This window comes from Pelobates fuscus, chromosome 1 (assembly GCF_036172605.1).
Source record: "Pelobates fuscus isolate aPelFus1 chromosome 1, aPelFus1.pri, whole genome shotgun sequence".
NCBI classification, from domain to species: Eukaryota; Metazoa; Chordata; class Amphibia; order Anura; family Pelobatidae; genus Pelobates; species Pelobates fuscus.
In genome coordinates, this window is record NC_086317.1 from 470,377,071 (window position 1) to 470,398,618 (window position 21,548).

Below are 21,548 nucleotides of genomic sequence, written 5' to 3' on the forward strand. Positions count from 1 at the left end.
ACCGGGGGGGTGGGGAGATATCCCAGTCCTCACTGGAGGGAACCACCACCTAACTGACCCTCCGAGCACACCTAGCACCCCACATCCTACGCCTGGGCGACAAAATGGCGGCGACGCGACTGAAGCCGAGAACAGCATCTGCATCTACCTGCAAACAGCTCTGCCCGCAGGACAACACGCAGCATACACGGGCCACAGAGCCCGAACCTGCAGACAAGCGTCGGACCCTCTAAAAAGCCCCTGCTTACCCCCTCACGGATCAAGCCTGGTTGCACGACTGCCTTTGCGGGCGGGGAGCCCCCAAAGTTAAAAACCTTGAGAGTCCGACCAGAAGCAGACACCAAGCGTCAGGGGGGTGGAATACTAGAACTAAGCGCAGAAGCATGAATGCAGACAGCCTCAGTAAATTTACTATTAAGCGTGTTTAGTCAGTCGGGCAGGCCTAAATGTTTTTTCTCACTTTGCTTCCCTCTCCTAACAAACGTGCACCGCTTGCTTAACAGTTACATGATCCTCGCTCGCAGTGATATTTATGTTCAGGTGAATGTATATTGCTTGCCTTACTCACTTGTGAACCGTAACACTTGACATATGTCCTGCTTTCCGCTACCTGCTACCACTCATTAGCTATATACTTGAAAAATTAGCATTTCTTAACTGCCATAATTGTGAAGCATTGTATTACTGAGCTTATCACGGCTATTGTGGCAGAATAAGCTGATATGTTCACTCATGCATCCAAAAATAAAGAATTAAAAAAAAAAAAACTATATCTTACAAAATCCCTGTGAATCATTAAAATAGATAATGTTGGAAAATTGCTTTATAATTGTTTTTATACAAAGATTTAATTAGGCACTTTATCTCTTGCTCATCCAACTGCAACTTCCACAGTTCGTCTGATCTAGAAGCTAAACAGGAATGTATTCGCTAAACAGCGCATTTTAATGAAATTGCAAGTTTCACGCCCAAATAGCTTATTTGAAACTATTCTCAAACTTGGGGTGTTCTATTTTGGCCTACATTTTACAATTCAGTTTTCAATTCACTGTTTAGTAAGAAAAACCATGAAGGATTGGGTCTTCAATGGACTCAAAAGGACCACGTAAGACTAATCAAGATGTACAGAAAAGAACACACCAAACACCAATAGCAAGCTGTAGTGGTTATGGTGCCAGGAGTGCCTTGGCATTCACCCAGTGTAAGAAGAGTTTGACATGTTATTGGGGGTTTGTGGTGTGCCTTAGTAACAATAAAGTAATCTAGGGTCTATCAGTAAAGGGTTACTTCAAATCACCAAGACCACTTTAGTGATTTGAAGTCATCATGGGGTCTGCAATTTTTGTATGTGTACTGTTCCTCGTTGAAATGCCGCACATACTGAGATTAACCCCTTTAGGTGGGGGGTGAAATTCCACCTTTGGTAGCAGCATTCGGGTGTCATCACCCCAATTCCAGGTTGGTTGATGTCAATTCTTTGTAACTTTCATTGCAGAGAAAGTCAGTCATTGGCAGAGACCGATCAAATGAGAAATTTCTACGGCCGCTGCTTCCAACTTCTGTGACTCTGCAGAAGTGCGTCACCAGACCACCAGGGGGCATCGGGTCTGACGGGGACCAAAGTAAGGGGCAAACTGTTGTTTAAAATATATACCTCATTAACAGGGAACCGCCCATGGTACTCCTGCCCCTAACCACTACAGACAGCGGGCTGTAAATTTAAGGCCTAATCACAAAGATAACAATCATGTCTCCAGTTTGGCTCGAGGGTTTTCATTTTATTTTTATTTACATTTTTTTAAATTCCCTTTTCAATTCAACAGAGTTTGTTATTCATTTCAATTCACCAATTGATGTAAACCCCTCCCCCCCCCCCAGGAAAAAACAAACAAAGTTATGTATAAAAAGTCTGTTCTATGAAGTGGTTCACTGGTTTCCATGGTAAATGTCCCACATTTTGTATTTTTTTTTTTTAATCTGCACATTTTGTATTTTAGACCAATTTTTATACACAACAACATTCGATGTATCTTAAAATAAAAAAAATAAAAACATTTTTTCCCCACAAGATCTCTTCTGCCAACCATTGGTCTCCCACTAAAGTGAAGCAATAAATGCCAGGGCTTTAGGATAACCAGTAGCTCCTTGTGAATGCGCAGTACAGGTAAGGACTCCTCCCATTATTAGGAATGACAGAACTGCAGCTGTGCTGGAAATTAGAGTCAACTGCAAAATGCCAAACACGTTCGGTATCAGGATTCAGACTGGCTCCAAAAAGCTTGATGGCTAGGGGACAGCCACTAAGGGTTGATTTTATACACAGATAAAGTGAGTAATATAGCGGAAAAAGGAGGCACAAAAAAAAAAAATATATAAAAAAAATTATATATATATTAAATAAAACAGATTTATGTGTTAGTACTCTTCCAGTTTTTCCCTCTTTGGTTACTTTTTCTAACTTGATATACAAGCCAAAGGGCAGGAAATACTTCTACCACTATACTGCAAAATATACTCAGAAGATTATTTTTACAGTTTGGTGCCTTTTTTGATCTTTTGACTGTTTCCGAATCAGAACCTCTGATTTCTGAAATTCTGCCGAGCCAACATTCAGGTATCCCATATTTTTTTATTTTTTTTTTTTAAATGGTTCAGTCGTGCCAAATTCCCTGCCATGCACACAACCATATTCTACTACTGTACAGATTACCAAAAGATGTCAGTGCTGCCACCTGGTGGAATAAACTATATAAAAAGTAATGTAACAAAATGTATTAAACGTTTAGTTTGGTACATGCCCACATTGTACTGAAGTGCAACATTGGCCGATACTTTTACTGCTAAATGTGTAATAATTATTTTTATGCCCTCTAAAAGTAAGAAACGAGGGTTTGAGATAGCCATGATGCAATTTACAGGTAGACGTTGTTAAGGTTGTGTGAATTAAACCTGTGGATATGAATATAAATTTTCCAAAAGAGGGATTTATAAACCGTAAGCTAGTTTGAGCAGGGTCATCTTTAAAGGGACACTATAGTCACCTGAACAACTTTAGCTTAATGAAGCAGTTTTGGTGTATAGCACTTGCCCCTGCAGTCTCACTGCTCAATCCTCTGCCATTTAGGAGTTAAATCCCTTTGTTTATGAACCCTAGTCACACCTCCCTGCATGTGACTTGCACAGCCTTCCATAAACACTTCCTGTAAAGAGCGCCCTATTTAGGCTTTCTTTAGTGCAAGTTATGTTTAATTAAGATTTTCTTATCCCCTGCTATGTTAATAGCTTGCTAGACCCTGCAAGAGCCTCCTGTATGTGATTAAAGTTCAATTTAGAGATTGAGATACAATTATTTAAGGTAAATTACATCTGTTTGAAAGTGAAACCAGTTTTTTTTTCATGCAGGCTCTGTCAATCATAGTCAGGGGAGGTGTGGCTAGGGCTGCATAAACAGAAACAAAGTGATTTAACTCCTAAATGACAGTAAATTGAGCAGTGAAATTGCAGGGGAATGATCTATACACTAAAACTGCTTTATTTAGCTAAAGTAATTTAGGTGACTATAGTGTTCCTTTAACATACCGTTCCTGTAGGTTTTTTGTAATTGTCCTATTTATAGTTGACCCCCCTTAGAATATTGTAAAGTTCTACGGAATCTGTTGGCGCTTTTTAAATGGTAATAATAATAATATAAATAATAAGAGAGATTAAAATGTAACGCAAGCCCCTGGAGGTACTGGGAGCACAATAACGAACATTTCCACAATCCGCCACCTCTTGCAGTGCTAAGCAGAAACAAAAATAAACAAATGTTATAGGGGTAAGCATGTTCTCAGGCAGTTACAAAAAGCAAGGTTTATGACAGTTGTTTTAAACAAACTGTTCAATTATATCCTCTGCTATGTTAATAGCTTGCTAGACCCTGCAAGAGCCTCCTGTATGTGATTAAAGTTCAATTTAGAGATTGAGATACAATTATTTAAGGTAAATTACATCTGTTTGAAAGTGAAACCAGTTTTTTTTTCATGCAGGCTCTGTCAATCATAGTCAGGGGAGGTGTGGCTAGGGCTGCATAAACAGAAACAAAGTGATTTAACTCCTAAATGACAGTAAATTGAGCAGTGAAATTGCAGGGGAATGATCTATACACTAAAACTGCTTTATTTAGCTAAAGTAATTTAGGTGACTATAGTGTTCCTTTAACATACCGTTCCTGTAGGTTTTTTGTAATTGTCCTATTTATAGTTGACCCCCCTTAGAATATTGTAAAGTTCTACGGAATCTGTTGGCGCTTTTTAAATGGTAATAATAATAATATAAATAATAAGAGAGATTAAAATGTAACGCAAGCCCCTGGAGGTACTGGGAGCACAATAACGAACATTTCCACAATCCGCCACCTCTTGCAGTGCTAAGCAGAAACAAAAATAAACAAATGTTATAGGGGTAAGCATGTTCTCAGGCAGTTACAAAAAGCAAGGTTTATGACAGTTGTTTTAAACAAACTGTTCAATTATATCCTCTGCTATGTTAATAGCTTGCTAGACCCTGCAAGAGCCTCCTGTATGTGATTAAAGTTCAATTTAGAGATTGAGATACAATTATTTAAGGTAAATTACATCTGTTTGAAAGTGTCAGAGTTACTTCCTGCTCTGGGAGGAAGCAATCCAATGGGCAGGAATGCCAAGAAAAGGGTGTGGGTCCGGGAATGAACATATCAATGCATTCACAAACATTAAAACTATTTGTCATGAACAATATAATATGGCAAGTATCGGCCATGAAAAATAGAAAAACGGTCATTTCAAAAGAATTATTTTTAAAAGAAAGGTTTATGTTCAAACTCCAGGATTGCAGGGACTTATCTTGGCAAAATAAACTCGGTCTTTTCATCCTCCCGAGAGGAGAGGATAAGTACCATTAAGTTAGTAAATAGGAGCATCTATTGATCTCCTGCCAAATCAGTAATAATCTGAGAGTGTGCTCTAAAGGGTTGGATTCCTGGATTGGAAGAAAAACCTCTCTATATAAAATTATAATAAACTTTAATATAGATGGTTAACCTAGTTAAACTGCAAAAGCAAAAAAGCTTTGTTCCAAAACAGCTGTGACTCTGGCGTTTCTGGCGTGTATACTTGAATTCTGGAAAACTGCTCCCGGGATCACAGCTGGAGCAAGATGTTCAAATTAATGGCAATATATTAGGCACACCCCAGAGTTCTAGAGTGCACAGACACTCCTGCAAGTAAAAGATACACACGGCAAACAAATTAAATTGGCAATAAATAAAACAAAACAAGCCTGAAAATGACATTTAGCAAGCAGGAGAAAGTCTGTTTACATTTCAATCCAATCCTGATCTGCGCTACAGTTTACATTGGCGCAATAAAAACACAAGTTATTACTTTCTTAAATCTCAGACCAAATCAAAAGCACAATGGAAAGAAAGAGCAAGTTAAGGAGACACTAAAGAATACGGTTTTAAAAGCAGGGCATAATTGGTCACCAAACAGAAGTAAACGATACATATTTATATTCTGGATTTAACTATGTGGATTGGGAGGGGAGCGGGTGGTATTACTACAGGGAAACACGGGTTGGATGACCACCGCTCCAGATCTGGCACCAGCTTTATCCAAGTAATTTGTAAATCTTCCAAATTCTACGCACTCTTATTGGGGAGAAAAATCGCTCTGCGCCGCCTGTTACAAAGCAGTGGGAAGGGGCTCGGAGCAGCAGAAGAGGAAGGCACATGGAGTGCAGCTGGTGATCAAATTACTTGCAGCCGTGGCAATTTCAACCCAAGAGATGGAACCGAGAAGGGAAAAAAAAAAATGAAAGAAATAAAAAAAAAAAAAAAAAAAAAAAAAAAATGAATATGGAAAAGACCAATAGTAAAAATACCATTCACAGTCTGATGTCTGTTAGTCCACGCATTGTAAAGCGCTGCGGAATTTGACGGTGCTCTATAAATAATAATAATAAAGATGTAGGGTACTGTTGTCCAAATTGTTCAGGTTGCACACACGACAGAACACATGATGTTTCAGGTCTGTGCTCTGCAGAAATCCTGTGTCGACTTGCACATACAACAAAAACAATGACATGTGTGTACTGTAACAGTTTTACGCATGTAACCGTTAGCCCCATCCTGTATGGATGATTAGATTGCAAGCTCTTTAGACCAGATGCCAGCCTTTACAAAATAGGTTATACCACAGGATCCCATTATTTACTACACTGTTATTAACCCTCTAAGAACCACAGAATTTTATGACTCAGATCCGGGTTTAAAATTACACTAAAACACAAAAAGGAGAATTGAACTAAAAGGAACACAATTACCCATGGATTGGGGAGTGAAGCATAGATCAATAAGCTTCTACATGCCATGGCTAAATGAAATAGTTATTCCTAATGGATATTGAGTGCAGTTTTCTGTCCATAACCCCAGTCAAAAGTTTTAAGGACTCTCAGAAAAGAGGTCACAGTCAGAACAGATAGCATGGGGGGGGGGGGGGGGAGGGGGGAAGAATCATGAAAATCTTAAAATGTTTAATCTCAGCTCTTCCAGATAGTGAGCAATGCAACACATCTAACAGTTCCCTTTCAATGTTTGACACTTCATGGCAGATGAAGATATGTACTATTAATATATATATATATATATATATATATATATATATATATATATATATATATACACACACACACACACAGTATATAAAATGTTACATGTTGGCAATAGAACGTGTTCTGTACAGATCGCTCAGCACAGCTATCATATAATAAGCTTTATATTTACAGCATGGAGTTGGGAACTGGCAAATAAAATCCCCCACTGTCCCCTTAATCCATGCCCTCCTGCAACAGAGGGGGGAGATGGAGCAGAAATCCAGTGATTTGGGGGAGACCTCCCTCCTGGATGGGTGCTGGCAGAGTTAGGGGTCTTGTCCTCCCCCCATCTCAATTCCCCTTAAGTTACTGGTGGGAAGGAATTAACCCAAAACTACAATATTTAGTACACTCACTTTTGTGCCAGATCCCAGGAATATGGGGATAGTTGGGGTACCCAATGTCCATGTATTGGGGTACAGGGGGTAACCCCAGTGTTTAGGAGACCCACTCCCCCCCCTCTGTGGGTTTCTGCCACTTCCTATAAAGTACTGAGATAGTTGTACATTTCAGATAAAAAAAAAAGTTCTAAGCCCCCACACCCCAGGTATTGGGGTTCACCCCAACACTCCCTGTTTAGTGTACCCCCACTTTCTGTGCTGGGCTAGACTCCCAGGGGTGGAGGCAGTTGGGGATGTAGTGCCCCCATTCTATGCCTATTGGGTGGCAGTGGGTCATTTAATCCCTGGCTTACCTTCTCCTCCGGGGGGCAGTGCCAGGTCCTAAGAGGTGCAGGGTCAGCGTGGGCTCTCATGTGCTCTGCGGGCTGAGAGCTCCCACTTTATAATCCTCTCTCTCATCTAGGGCAAACTCTTCTGGCTTTCCAAAATCACAATGCAACAGACACCTATAGCCTCCTCCCCCTCCCGTGCTGGGCTGGGGGGGGGAGCTAAGAGCGGTCCGGCAGGGCCCGCATTCTCCTGCACAGGCTGCACTCAGGGAGCGTCTCAAAAGCGCCGGAAACGAAGGAAACAAAAAAAAAAAGCCTGACTCCCTGCTAAGGCACCATCAGCCAATGTCAGGCCGCAGGGCTGGCGAAAAGCTGGCTGTAAGATCAGATCTGGGGAATCCAAAAACTGGACAATTTTTTTGTTTGTTTGTTTTTTAAAGAAATCAGTTAATTTTTGATTTAAGGTATTTTTTTTAAATTTTATTTATTAAATCAGTTATTGGGCTATTTCTTGATTTAGAGTATTTTTTATTTTTTTTTATTAAATCAGTTATTTAGTAATTCTAAATTTAGAGTATTTTTTATTTTTGTATTAAATCAGTTATTAAGTAATTCTTGATTTAGAGTATTTTTTATTTTTGTATTAAATCAGTTATTAAGTAATTCTTGATTTAGAGTATTTTTTATTAAATCAGTTATTTGGCAAATTCCTGTTTTAGTTTTTGTTTTGTTGTTTTTATTTATTTGCTCATTTACCAGAGTGACTTATTCCAGCAAGGCATTTCTTTCCATAACTTTTTCCCAATCCTCAGGACTAAAGGTTTTTATTTACAGTCCTGCAGGTTTATTTACTAAAGTGTCAATTTCACATTTCCAGCCACAGTAGCCGAACGAAAAGCATAGCTGACGTAGAGAGTTTTCCCCAATTCTGCTAGTTTGACCTTGAATTTAAAGGGAAACTATAGTGCCGGGCAAACTAAGTTTTTTTTCCCCCATCCTCGCTCCCTCCCCCCTTCTGTCACTTACCTGAGTCTAGAGCCAATGTTCCTCAGCGCTGGTTTGGACTCCGCCTCCGCTCCTTCCCAGCCGACGTCAGCCGGCAGGGTAGACCTAGTGCGCATGTGCGGCAATGGCTGTGCATGCAGTAGTATTCCTCCCATGGGAAAGCATTTGTAATGCTTTCCTATGGGATTTTGGGTGACGCTGACCCAGAAGTCCCTCTAGGCGTTGTCTGGTAGACAGCCACTAGAGGTGGAATTAACCCTTTAAAGGTAATTATTTCAGACCTGGGACTACGCACTCAGACCAATCCAATGAGCTGAAGTGGTCTGGGTGCCTATAGTGTCCCTTTAAAAATCACTTTGATGTCCCACTTTAATGATTAACCCGGTAAAGTGATATATTTGCGCATAATATGTATAAATGGGATCCATTTAGTAAAAGGGCCCAGTGGAGGCAAAATTTGTATCTGAGTTTATGTCTATATATATATTCTTGCCCCAGGGCTTCCCTGTGCGCCTCCTGTTGCAAAATTGAAAAGGGATTATTTTGTCCCATATTATGAGGTTCCCCGCCATCTTGTATCTGATATCTGCACTGTAAGAAACGTTGCATGCCAAGTGCACATTTATTTATTTATTTATATTATTTTTTTTAATTATTATTGAAGATCAGACTTTCCAAGTGCCATAACTTAAAGTGCCAACATAAAACAGAAATACAGGGAACATCCAATGGGAATACAGGTATTTGTATTTTTCACTTTTATAAGCAAAGTAAAAAAAATACATTAATGTTGCTTGACATAGCTTGTAAAGTGTTCGTCAGAAGAACTATAATGGGAGCAGTTATAAAGTTACTGTTTAGCTGTCTGTTTACCTGTGTGTATAGTGTAATTATATGCACATATTTACTGTTTGCTCAGGAACAATGCGCTCTGATAAGAATCTCACTGAAGTTCCAAAGTTCCAACTGGAAAACTTTCAAATCAATTTGGAGACTACACAGAGCACGTTTTATCAGGACATAATCCATCATTTTATCTTGTGTTGCCAACTCTTTGTTTATTCACTATGTTGTGCCCAACGCCCAGTCCCTGGTCTCTCCTATTCCACCTTTCCTGGGCCTTTAATCATATCTTAATCACCATCTTTCTGCTGTTATGGCAATGTCCTTGTTTTTTCTCTATGCTTTGTCCACCAACGTCCTAATTTTACCAGCCATCGAGGTCCTGTTTAGTTCCTGACATCATGTCACATTCCTGTATTCTCCGACACCAATTATCCCAGCAAATATATCTTCCTTGTCCTCTCCTATATCCGCCTTCCTGGTCTTTTTTATCTTCCATATTTTTATTTATTTATTTATTATTGCCATTTATATAGCGCCAACAGATTCCGTAGCGCTTTACAATATTATGAGAGGGGGATTTAACTATAAATAGGACAATTACAAATAAACTTACAGGAACAATAGGTTGAAGAGGACCCTGCTCAAACGAGCTTACATTCTATAGGAGGTGGGGTGTAAAACACATTAGGACAGGAATTTGCAATCAAATAAGGTGGGCTGCCCTTTAGGAGAGGGCAAGAGACAGGTATGTGAGGTATTGGTTAGTCTTGGAGGCCATAAGCTTTCCTAAAGAGATGGGTTTTAAGGCACTTCTTAAAAGATGCAAGACTAGGGGAGAGTCTGATGGTGGTAGGCAGGCTATTCCATAGGAAGGGAGCCGCCCGTGAGAAGTCCTGCAAGCGCGAGTTGGCCGTACGAGTTCCTATAGTTCCTATAGTATGCCGTCTAAATGTTCCTTCCCTCTCTGATAACAACTTTCCTTTTGTCATCAATGTCCTCCATCCATTTTCTTCTCTAATGCTATGATGCTCATTTAGTTGCCCCTGTCCCTTCCCATTGCTATGTTCACCTCCACACTGCTTGGTGTGTCTGTGTGAGGGAAAGATTGTCACCAGAGCGACTCAATTTGAAATGCACCATCACCACTTGCAGCCTATATTTTAAGATATGTTTACTTCTGAGGGTACATACTTTTTATCTGTGTGTAGGGCCGCCTCCCGCAGCTGTCAATCAGCCTGCTGGAATATTCTCTTCCTGGCATTGATTGGCAATATCAGTTTAGTGCCTTTTTCGCATATGGTGTTAGCATTCAGAGCACACACGCAGCATGCTAACTCTAGATGGCTTGGTTAAGCTGTTACACTCACAGTGTTAAAGCTTCTGCTACCTTGCTACGGGCAACGAAACTCTATAACACCCTGACAAAGAAAAACCATTAACATTTCTGGATTGTGACCTCTGCCCTTCCTAGATGCAAAGGTCAGGGGTAAGAAGTACCCACAAGTCACTCTGTGGGGAGTTTATATACCATCAATTTAGTGCAAGAAGCTGCCTGCCCCCACTCATCCTCACCTGAGATTCTTCTGAGAGTGATAGGAGTTAGGATATAAATCTAATGTGATTAATTATTGAGGGAATTGCTTGCTATGTAGAATATAAGTCCAGTCAGCCTCATTCTGGGGATTTTAATAATTATTTATAAATGTAAACTTTCTAAAAAAAAAAAAAAATGACATAATAGGGTCACTTTAAGATAAATCCCCCCCCCGTATGTTTTTTTTTTTTTTTTTTTTTTTAATTCTTTATTTTTGTAGTGCTTTGCATTAACTTACAGGTTTACATAGACATTGCAATTGGCAACATTGAAGATTATCCAGCAGCATATATTACATGTCAGATGAACAGCACTTTTTGTTTTTATAAAGGGTATAGTTTAACATTAGAATAACATCAGATTGATCATGCTGGTATGGCATATGGTCTTGTTAGGTAAGATTAGTCAAGGATCGACAAAATGGTGAAACAAGGCAGATAGTAACCTTATGTGAACAAAGCTGTTTAGGTAAGTACACGGCAACCTGTTTAGCAATGTGGTGAGACGTGCGTCTAGTCTGCCTAGGCATAGTATACGTGTAGCTAAATCTATATGGTTAGTAGCTGGGAGGCAAAGGTAATAATTCCAACAGAAACCAACACAGTGTAAATTGCAGGCTGGACAAGCTTGAAAAGATATGTTGGTATATAGGACTAGTAAGCTTAATGTATAGATATGTTGGTATATAGGACTAGTAAGCTTAATGTATAGATATGTTGGTTCTGAATATTGAGCTACATGTAGGCAGAAAATCACGCTTACTATGAATTCTTACTAAACATGAAAAACATCCTATTGTAAGATGTGGTCAGCAGAGTAGCAGGCTATGGTTCAGTGGTAGTGTGTGAAAAGCATATGAGCAGGCTACTTTATGAGTAAGAGTCCCCGCCAGGTGCATGCTGTCAAGGGGCAAGCCAATGGGTATGTGGACACATATATATATCGGGCATAGAGTAGAAGTATATGCAATTAGCTAATACATTAGAATCATACGTATACCCAGTCCCCTTCAGCGCCCTGTATGGCATGGAATCTGGGGGGACCAGATGAACAGAACTCCAAAAGAAAGTAGGTGAAAATATATAAATGTGCTAGCTTGACTATTTGATTTTAAAAATAAAAGGGAAAATCAATAAGCATAACATTGCTATCATTTGCCAGTGTTAGAACAGGCTAAGATTTCTATGTCTGATAGCTGATAAGGAGAGAAATATATCACGATAACAAAAACATGTCTGGCTATTATTGCAGTCGTACACATTTAAGCATATTGCATAAAAGCACGGTCAGGCTTGTTACTAAACAAGCTAGGTAATGGGGAGGCTGTTTATCGATTGTAAAGTAAAAAGTGAAATGTCAGTCTAGTATTGTCCCTTAAGATGGGGGCTGGCAGGAGAGACCGGTGGTCGCTGACTGTCCCCATTGTGGCGTGCTCGCTCAGGGGGCATCGAGGTAGTCCCTTTAGCCTATGCCCATTGCCGTGATTTGTATCTTGCCTGCGGTGTGCGTCTCAGGGGCACCTCTGGACCGGGGATGAGCACTCTCTGTATTCAGTGGAGTGTGCAGCTTTGCGGCTTCTTGCTTTGCAGCTGTGGTGTGAAGTGGAGGATATGAGCTGTGCCGTGCACCGGCTCCCGGATCAGGTGAGTGGCTTGTGTGGGGGCCAGGTTTCGCGGTTTCGCTCACCTGTGTGTGTGTGCCCGTGTGTTTGTTCAAGTAGCCAGGCATCCTGTCCCGCCCTTGGGGTCGCTGGCCTTTACGTGTCATGGCGGCCTTTCTGGGTGCTTGCGGGGGGTGCCTGTAGTGGAGGCGACGGGTCTTAGGCCGGATCCATGTAGCCACTAGCTTGACTGCCAGTTTGCGAGCCATCCCACGGTCCCACAGCATTGCCCAGAGGCTCGCGCAGAGCCGATCGAGCTCCAGTAGAGGGTTCGCGGCATGTTGGGCGTGTGTGCTCCGTTTCTTGGGCTTACGATGGGCGGCCATTTTAGCTTCGTCTCTGCGGTCTGGTGCCTCTCGGCGGGCTTTTCTCGCTTGTGCGGGTGCCGTGATGTCCCTCAACGGCAGGGGGGGAAACGGGGGTCTCTCTCACCTTTATGTACCACAGCAGTGTAGGCAGCCGGAGGACCGGCCGTATCCTCTCGGCTGCGCTCACAAGTAGGCCCAAAGAGGCTTCAGGGTGCGACCTCCGGTAATTCAGTGGGATGCCTTAAAAAGCTGTCTCCCGTGCTTGTAGAGGTGCTCCAACAGAGTTTTTTCTTGATCTCTCGTGTGGATATTCGTTAATTTTGAGGTTTTAAGAAATTTCTCCAGGAGCTCTCACTATGTGCGACTTGTCTGCATGGCGGTCAGGCCCCGCCCCCCCCCCCCCCGTATGTTTTGAACACATATTTTATCACAGAGATACATGGTATATTCAATTTAAAATTACCTCACCTTCAATGCACCATCGCCATTGTTTTCATTAGTATGTCCTGTTTGGGGATACCAGCATGCCGTTGCCTGAACGTAGTGACTTCTTATAGACTTACCTGTACCTGGCGCCTGCGCCGCTCCCTTTTTTTGGGCCGAACGATCCACGTGGTCCTGCGGCCCGAATAGGAAAAAATGCTTACTTTCGGTGGTTCATGGGTCGAACTACAGCCCCGTAAAATAAATTGTATAAATCATGACGTCATGCCCTTAAAGGTGCCGCGTCATTTAGACTACCCCATGCTGTTCGGAGTCACATAGATGACGTGTACCAATGAAAACTCATGTGAGCCTATTTAAAGGCTGTTCTGGGCCTTAATTGTTGCTCTATAGAGGTTTCTAATTTTATGGTAAGAAGATGAATAGACAATAGATAAGCATAGCGTAGCCGATAAAATTTAAGCTTTCCTATCGGCGGTAGCCAAGTGAGATAATGGTCAGTGTATGAAATGTATGTCCAGCAAGACCTACGTTGAACACTTATAGATACTGAGCCGCTTATAGGGAACGCTAGGCTGATGTAAAGTGTTTCCTCTATTTGTGAACGCTCTAATATTTAATTTAATGCTCGCAGGATTGTGTCGTAAGGTAGCATAGCGCCATTCCGACTTGTATTTTGACCTGTGTATTTCCATATCAAGCATTTTGATCGCATGCAATTTGGTCGCATGCATTTTGGTCGTGACAAATTGGTCGAATTACACTGTTTGTGCATTTTGATCGCATGCAATTTGGTCGCCATTCATTTTGGCCGCATTTTGATATAAGGTGTCATTTGGGTAATATAAGGTGTCAATATCTTAGGGTAAGCGTTAGGGTAAGGGTAAGGGTAAGGGTAAGGGTTAGGGTTAGGTCAAAATATCTCCCCTGCCGGCTCAAGCACAACAGATTAGCCTGGAGAGAGGCTCTGAAGTGCTCCGTTCCATTTTGGATACGGAGCACAGCGCCTCCAGGCTGCACGCAGGGCAGCCCTCTCGCGATCTCCGATATTTTCAGAGCGTTGCCGTGGCAACGCTCTGAAAATATCGGAGATCGCGAGAGGAAGGCATGGTCTGTACCCTGCGGAGGTACAGACCACATCACTAGCCCACTGGATCACCAGGGATGATCAGCAGCTTGCTCCCTCTTCCCCCCTGCAAAGTAAGGTAATAAGGGGAAAGGGGAGTAAATGTGTAGTTAAAATGGCGACAAAAATGCATGCAATCACAATGCCATGCGACCAAAATGCATGGCGACCAGATTGCCTCGACCAAAATGCATGCGACCAAAATGCATGCGACCAAAATGCCCTAAACCGTGTATTTCTGGTATCTTGACATTGCTTGTTTTTCGTGTATCCGTATCTCTGTATTCCTGACCTTGGCTATTCCTGACTTTGATTCTTTCTTCTAATATGCTGTTCTAAGGCCCAGTAATATGGCGTTTTAGCCCCTCACTCACTGTGGGAATCCTGTTTCCTGAGTGTAAGGGTAATGGCAAACGTGACATGACTATGCTCCATAACCAGCTCTACTCGTGTCAGCTGGTGAGATACCACAGAAACCACCACGCACGTACTGCGATTGATATGCTTGGAAAGGAAGGAACGACTGTGGGAGGTCTGCGCTCCCGATCAATCCATTTTTTTGTCTATGCCAAAGAATTGGTTGACAAGTGGGAGAAATATTGTTTTTATTTAGGTTTTTCCCCAACATATATATTTGTTATAAATTTTTGCTATCACACAGCTTGAATGAAAAAAAATATTGTTTCATATTCAACCAGATGTTCACTTACTTTAGAAGTTGAAGATGAGGCTACAGATGTAGGACACACCTACACTGTTGCCACACAGTAGGTTACGGAGGTAATAAAGAGCATGAACCCTAGATACACTAGTAGCACAAAATATAAAGTGGGGTGATGAATCCACCTACAAAGTAGATGGGACCCACTCCACACAGATCACCTCCAGAAGTTAAAATATCATCCTTGTGGTATAAACCTTAATTACAAAACCAAAAACAGTAAATAAATAATATATACAAAAATGTGTAAACCTACAGTGTATAAATCAATCTAAACAGAAATAAACTAGTTGTACACCTTTTAAAAGCTGGGGGGAGAGGTAAACTCCGTATTTTTGTACAGATATTACTCATGTAAACGTAGTCTATATCCTAGACGGGATCGGTACATACAAAAAGCCTCTTATGTAGGAGTATACTAACTGGTCAGGTCTGAAATATTTAGAGACTGTACAGAGATGGGAACAAAAGAGTCAAAGGTAGTTGCAAATGAAGGGTACTAAGAAACAAATTTGTATCAACTCGATTGTAGGGGATACGAAAAAGGATCACATCTTTAAAAGAGCTCTTGACAAAGGCGTACATTTACGCCGAAACGCGTGTTGAACGAGTTTTTTGCTGATGCACTTATTTTGCTTTTAAAGATTTGATCTACTGGGGTGGTTGTTTTTTCTGGGTAGACATGGTTCTGAGTTGTTTCTTTGACCGACTGTAAGTAGTTACCCGGGAACTATTAGACAGGCTGCCTCCAAGCAGCTGTGATTAACTGGGTGTTTAGACTGAATTTTCAGCTTCTGGCTTTCTTTCTAACTAAACTAACAACAATCTTGCAGCTATAGATAGCATACTTAGCCTCAGGTCATATTATTAGGCACTTTTCTTGTATATTTTTCTATTAGTAGCTTTATGTATAGCCTGTGCTCATAATCCCTGTCTACATTACTAGGCGGCAACCTTATAGGCTGAGAAGGTAGTACCTCTTACAAACAGCCTATGAGATCTTTGACTATACTACCATCGGCTTACCTGTCATTTTGAGTCAGGATAAGTAGTGAGAGCTGACCAGGAAGTAGAATAGACCTGCCACTAGTCAAGAATCATTAACTGAGTACTTTTTATCTATCTATCTATCTATCTATCTATCCTGCTTTATCTCCTCCTTTCAATTTAGAAATGTTGCTCTTGTTAACAAATTGTATCCTTTTTCGTATCCCCTACAATTTAGTTGATACAAATTTGTTTCTTAGTACCCTTCATTTGCTACTACCTTTGACTCTTTTGTTCCCATCTCTGTACAGTCTCTAAATATTTCAGACCTGACCAGTTAGTATACTCCTGCATAAGAGGCTTTTTGTATGTATCGATCCCGTCCAGGATATAGACTACGTTTACATGAGTAATCTCTGTACAAAAATATGGAGTTTACCTCTCCCCCCAGCTTTTTTTTTTTTAATTCTTTATTTTAGTTGTGCGTATAGTAACACATTTAGTTGCATTGCCACAACAGTTTTGCGACAGAGCATTAAACATTCAGTAACATTGCATGGCTTGTCATATCATGCACATTTTTAATTTTGGTCGCGTTATACAAAGTAGTCTCTATAGGGATTCGTGTCCCATATGAGCTTGTTGTCCCCGTTGTGCACCTGGCGAGGTGAGGCTCGGGTGGAAAATGCAGTTTGCTCTGCGTGCGTGCAGGTAAGCCCGAGTCTGACCCGTCAGGTATGCCTGGTATGTCCCGGGTAGGATATTAGTGAATGTTGCGTTTAAGTGACACGTTCCCTATAGTGGGATATCGTGTCACGTTGTGCTTAGCTTGGTGTTACGCCTGGGGTTGTGCGTTCCCTGCTTAAATTCTGTCAGGCGGGGGGGGGGGGGGTAATGGTTTATGGCCAACAGGATTATGTGTAGGGTCGGTCGTCATGGTAACTTCAAAACAGTATAAACTGAAACGGGGGTGTTGGTTAATGAAGACCAAGAAAAGGCAGGAATTCTAAATAACTATTTCTCCTCCGTATATATTAAAGAAGAACCCATGGCAATAGATGTGCAAATGATTGCTACTAAAAACTTGCAGAATAATTGTAATTGGTTAACTCAAGACAATGTGCTGCAGCAACTAAAGAAAGTTAATATAAACAAAGCTCCAGGGCCTGACGGTATCCATCCACGTGTACTTAAGGAACTAAGTGTAGAAATAAGTGAACCTCTGTTTTTATTCTTTCAAGATTCTTTTCTTTCAGGAAGTGTTCCGGAGGATTGGAGGAAGGCAGATGTGGTTCCTATATTCAAAAAGGGTTCAAAATCCTTGCCTGGAAATTATAGACCTGTGAGCTTAACTTCTGTGGCTGGTAAAATATTTGAAAGGGTATTAAGGGATAATATTCAAGAATTCCTTGAGAAGAATATGGTTATCAGCAAAAATCAGCACGGTTTTATGAAGCACAGGTCATGTCAAACTAACTTGATTGCTTTCTACGAAGAAGTAAGTAGAAGTATAGATCAGGGTGTTGCAGTGGATGTGATCTATTTGGATTTTGCCAAGGCATTTGATACAGTTCCACACAAAAGATTAGTGTTCAAACTCAAGGAAATCGGTCTCGATGAAAATGCTTGTTCTTGGGTAGAACATTGGCTTAAAAACAGAATACAAAGAGTTGTCGTTAATGGTAAATTTTCAAGCTGGACAGAGGTGGCAAGTGGTGTCCCTCAGGGGTCTGTTCTGGGACCCCTTCTATTTAACATTTTTATAAATGATCTTGAAGACAGCATTGAAAGTCATGTTTCAGTGTTTGCAGATGACACAAAACTTTGTAAAATAATACAATGTGAGCAAGATATTACTTTGCTGCAGAAGGATTTAGATAGACTGGGGGACTGGGCACTCAAATGGCAGATGAAATTTAATGTTGAAAAATGCAAAGTTATGCACTTCGGCGTAAAGAATACACAAGCAACGTATACCCTTAATGGAAGCGAATTAGGGATAACAACACACGAAAAGGACTTGGGAATTGTTATAGACAACAAACTATGCAACAATGTGCAATGTCAATCAGCAGTGGCCAAGGCCAGTAAGGTATTGTCATGCATGAAAAAGGGCATTCATTCTCGGGACGAGAATATCATTTTGCCTCTCTATAAATCACTGGTAAGACCACATATTGAATATGCTGTGCAATTTTGGGCACCTGTTCTAAAGAAGGATATCATGGCACTAGAAAAAGTGCAGAGGCGGGCTACAAAATTAATAAAAGGAATGGAACATATCAGCTATGAAGAAAGGTTAACAAATTTAAACCTATTTAGTTTAGAAAAACGTCGCCTGAGAGGGGATATGATAACATTATACAAATATATTCGGGGCCAATACAAACCATTGTGTGGAAATCTATTCACAAACCGGACTTTACATAGGACACGAGGCCATGCGTTTAGACTGGAAGAAAGAAGATTTCGTCTAAGGCAAAGGAAAGGTTTTTTTACTGTAAGAACAATCAGGATGTGGAATTCTCTGCCTGAAGAAGTGGTTTTATCAGAGTCCATACAGATGTTCAAACAGCTACTAGATGCATACTTGCAAAGACAGAATATTCAAGGATATAATCTTTCAATGTAGGGTAATAACTGCTTGATTCAAGGATAAATCTGACTGCCATTCTGGGGTCAAGAAGGAATTTTTTGTCCTAGCTTGTTGCAAAATTGTGCTTCAAACTGGGTTTTTTTCTTTTTTTTTTTTTTTTTTTCTTTTCTTTTGGATCAACAGCAAAAAACAGGTGTGAGGAAGGCTGAACTTGATGGACGCAAGTCTCTTTTCAGCTATCTAACTATGTAACTATGTAACTATGTAATAAGGAGAACGCTTAAAACTGAGAAATTATGGAAAAAAAACTTGGACTTTAGTATAGTGTCCTTAGGGTGTTGGCTCTGGCCTGCTAGTTTCAGGTTGATGCTGCTTCATATTGTTCCCTGGTTGAACCTCGTGGGACGAAGGGGGTCACCCGGTCCAGGTTCCACATATGCGTCGAGGTGGTAGCGCTTATCGCAGATGGGTGTAGAGAGTCCGTCTGTTAGGGTGCTTACTATGTGATTGGTTTCTCCTTTCTGGATCCATAAGGCCCGGGTTATCAGCCACTTGTAGGGTATGTTTTTCTGCCTCAGCAGCATGGTGAATGGCCCGAGGGACCTTCTCCAAGCGAGTGTACTGCCAGTAAGGTCAGCGTAGAATGAAAGATCCATTGATTCGAACTGGTAGGGTGAGCTTTCCCTGGTCGCCGCCACGACCGCTATCTTGTTCTGTGGTGCTGGAATTTTATGATAAGGTCTCTGGGTGTTGCAGTGGGTGCCGTAGCAGGCTTTGGGGCTCGGAAGAAGCCGTCCAGCTGCGCTGTTTTGGCTTGTCGTGGCGGTAGCAGGGTCGTCAGTAGGCGTCGCAATATGTGTGGCAGTTCGTCTGCTGGGGTGTCCTCAGGGATGCCCCGGATTTTTAAGTTATTGGCCCGCCTTGCGTCTTCGAGTGCCGCAAATCTGCGCTCATGTCCCTCGTTCTGGCTTTTGAGGCCCTGTATCTCCAGTTGCAGAGCTGCTATTTGGGAAGCGTGGCGAGTGGATTCCGTCTCTAGGGCACCTATTCTCCCCGTTAAGCCGTGGGTATCGGCCCGCAGGGACGCCACGTCCGACTGCAGGGTGCATTGGAGGTCAGCCAACAGCGATTTCAGCACCGCCGTTGTCACAGGTGAGGTGTCTGCCCTCTGAGTAACCAGTTTTGGTGTTGGCTCCACCGGGAGGTCTGCATCCTCCTCAACCGAGGAGAAGTCGTCTGAGAATTCAGGGAAGGTTTCCGGGTAAGCGGCCATTTTGGGCCTGGACGCCCCCTGTGTTTGGCGTAGCAGCTCGGCTATATTTGGGCCCTGTCTTGGGTTATCTTGCTTGGGCTTATTTGATTGTTGCCCCATTATGTTGTCCTTGTATCGGTCGGCTCGGTCGGCTGTTATAATGCCGGTAGGAGATGCCAAATGCTTAATTTTGGTGAGTTTGAGCCTGGTTATGCAGGAGCTCATGTGCCATGTGACTTTCCCTCTCGGTTGCTTAGCTCCGCCCCTATCCCCCCAAGCTTTTAAAAGGTGTATCACTACTTTATTTTTGTTTAGTATGATTTATACACTGTAGGTTTACACATTTTTTGTATATATTATTTATTTACTGTATTTGGTTTTGTAATAAAGGTTTATACCACAATGATGATATTTTAATAGAGATGTCTCGAATAGTTTTCTGGCAAATAGTTCCTGGCGAACATAGCTTGATCGCGTTCGCCACGGATGGCGAACATATGCCATGTTCGGTCCACCCCCTATTCGTCATCATTGAGTAAACCTTGACCCTGTACCTCACAGTCAGCAGACACATTCCAGTCAATCAGCAGCAGACCCTCCCTCCCAGACCCTCCCACCTCCTGGACAGCATCCATTTTAGGTTCATTCGGAAGCTGCATTCTTTTTTTTTTTTAGACAGAAGTGTGTTATATTTGAGCATGCTAGGCTGAACGTGCGTATATCATGGCTAGTTGCACTGAGGGTATGAGTATATAGCAGTACATTGTTGTGAAAGATGGCTGTCATGTTTAGGGTGTAGCTTGCACGTTATCAACTGTGTATTTATGTCATTTATGCTCCACCACTAGTTATAAATCAAGTGTGAGTCGCCCCATGAAATGAGACTAGTGAATAACATAATACATGAACGGTTAAGGTAAAGGCATGTAAGGAACTACGACAATAAACTCTTTAGGAGGTGAAATAATGACATGTTTAAACACTTGCTACTTTACGATTAGTTAATGTGCAGAGAGCAGTTCATGTGATCAAAGGCATGGTGTGGAGGATCGGCTATAGTGGGACATGCTTGGCAGGCTGCTGTTTACTGCTTGTGCTCATCCGATCCCTTCTGGGTGCCAGGTGCAGACCCTGGGAGTCCCTGATACCTGGAACAACAAAGGCAAGTCTCTGGCTGAGTGCCGGGTTCGCTGCTTGAGGTGGTGGAAGCTTGTTTTGTCGGGTGGTCGGATCTGTCCCGGTGGTGCTTCACGTCCGGTGCGGGATTGAGGTGGCTTAAGGTGGAGGCGAGTGCTTGACGTGGGGCAGGCTCTGCATTTCTGTTTGTGCCTCCGGTCCCGTCTTCAACGCCTTTTGCGTTGGTGGATTTTAATGGGGACTGCTTCACTTAGCTGTGGTGGAGTTTGTTGGGGCTGTGGTGGAGCTTGTTGGGGCTTCCTGCTTGTTATTTGCTTCCAAAATTGATTAAAGAGTCTGTCCAGCTTAGACTCAATATCCTGCCATGCTTTGCTGGTACCAGGAGGACACGTGGCTGCCGCCATATTGGGAGAGTCGCAGATGAGTATGTCAGCCTGGGCGGCTGTGCTCTGTGTGTCCATTAACTCCAGACAGCCTCTCAGGGGTGGACCGGGATAACCCCTCTCCCGCCCGGTGAGCACCAGGCCCTA

General features: G+C 42.0%; 1 protein-coding gene across 2 annotated transcripts in view; it reads right to left on the reverse strand.

The window, feature by feature from the left end:
- The window catches only part of TSKU (tsukushi, small leucine rich proteoglycan), a 98,028-nt gene that overhangs the window by 20,713 nt on the left and 55,767 nt on the right, over nucleotides 1-21,548 (reverse strand). Inside the window, exon 1 of one of the 2 annotated variants that reach the window (XM_063431603.1) lies at nucleotides 7,367-7,580. The exons of the other annotated variant lie outside the window; for it this stretch is intronic. The gene's annotated coding sequence lies outside the window, so the exon portion shown is untranslated. Of the gene's footprint in view, nucleotides 1-7,366; nucleotides 7,581-21,548 lie in introns of those variants that run through there. 2 annotated transcript variants of the gene reach the window in all.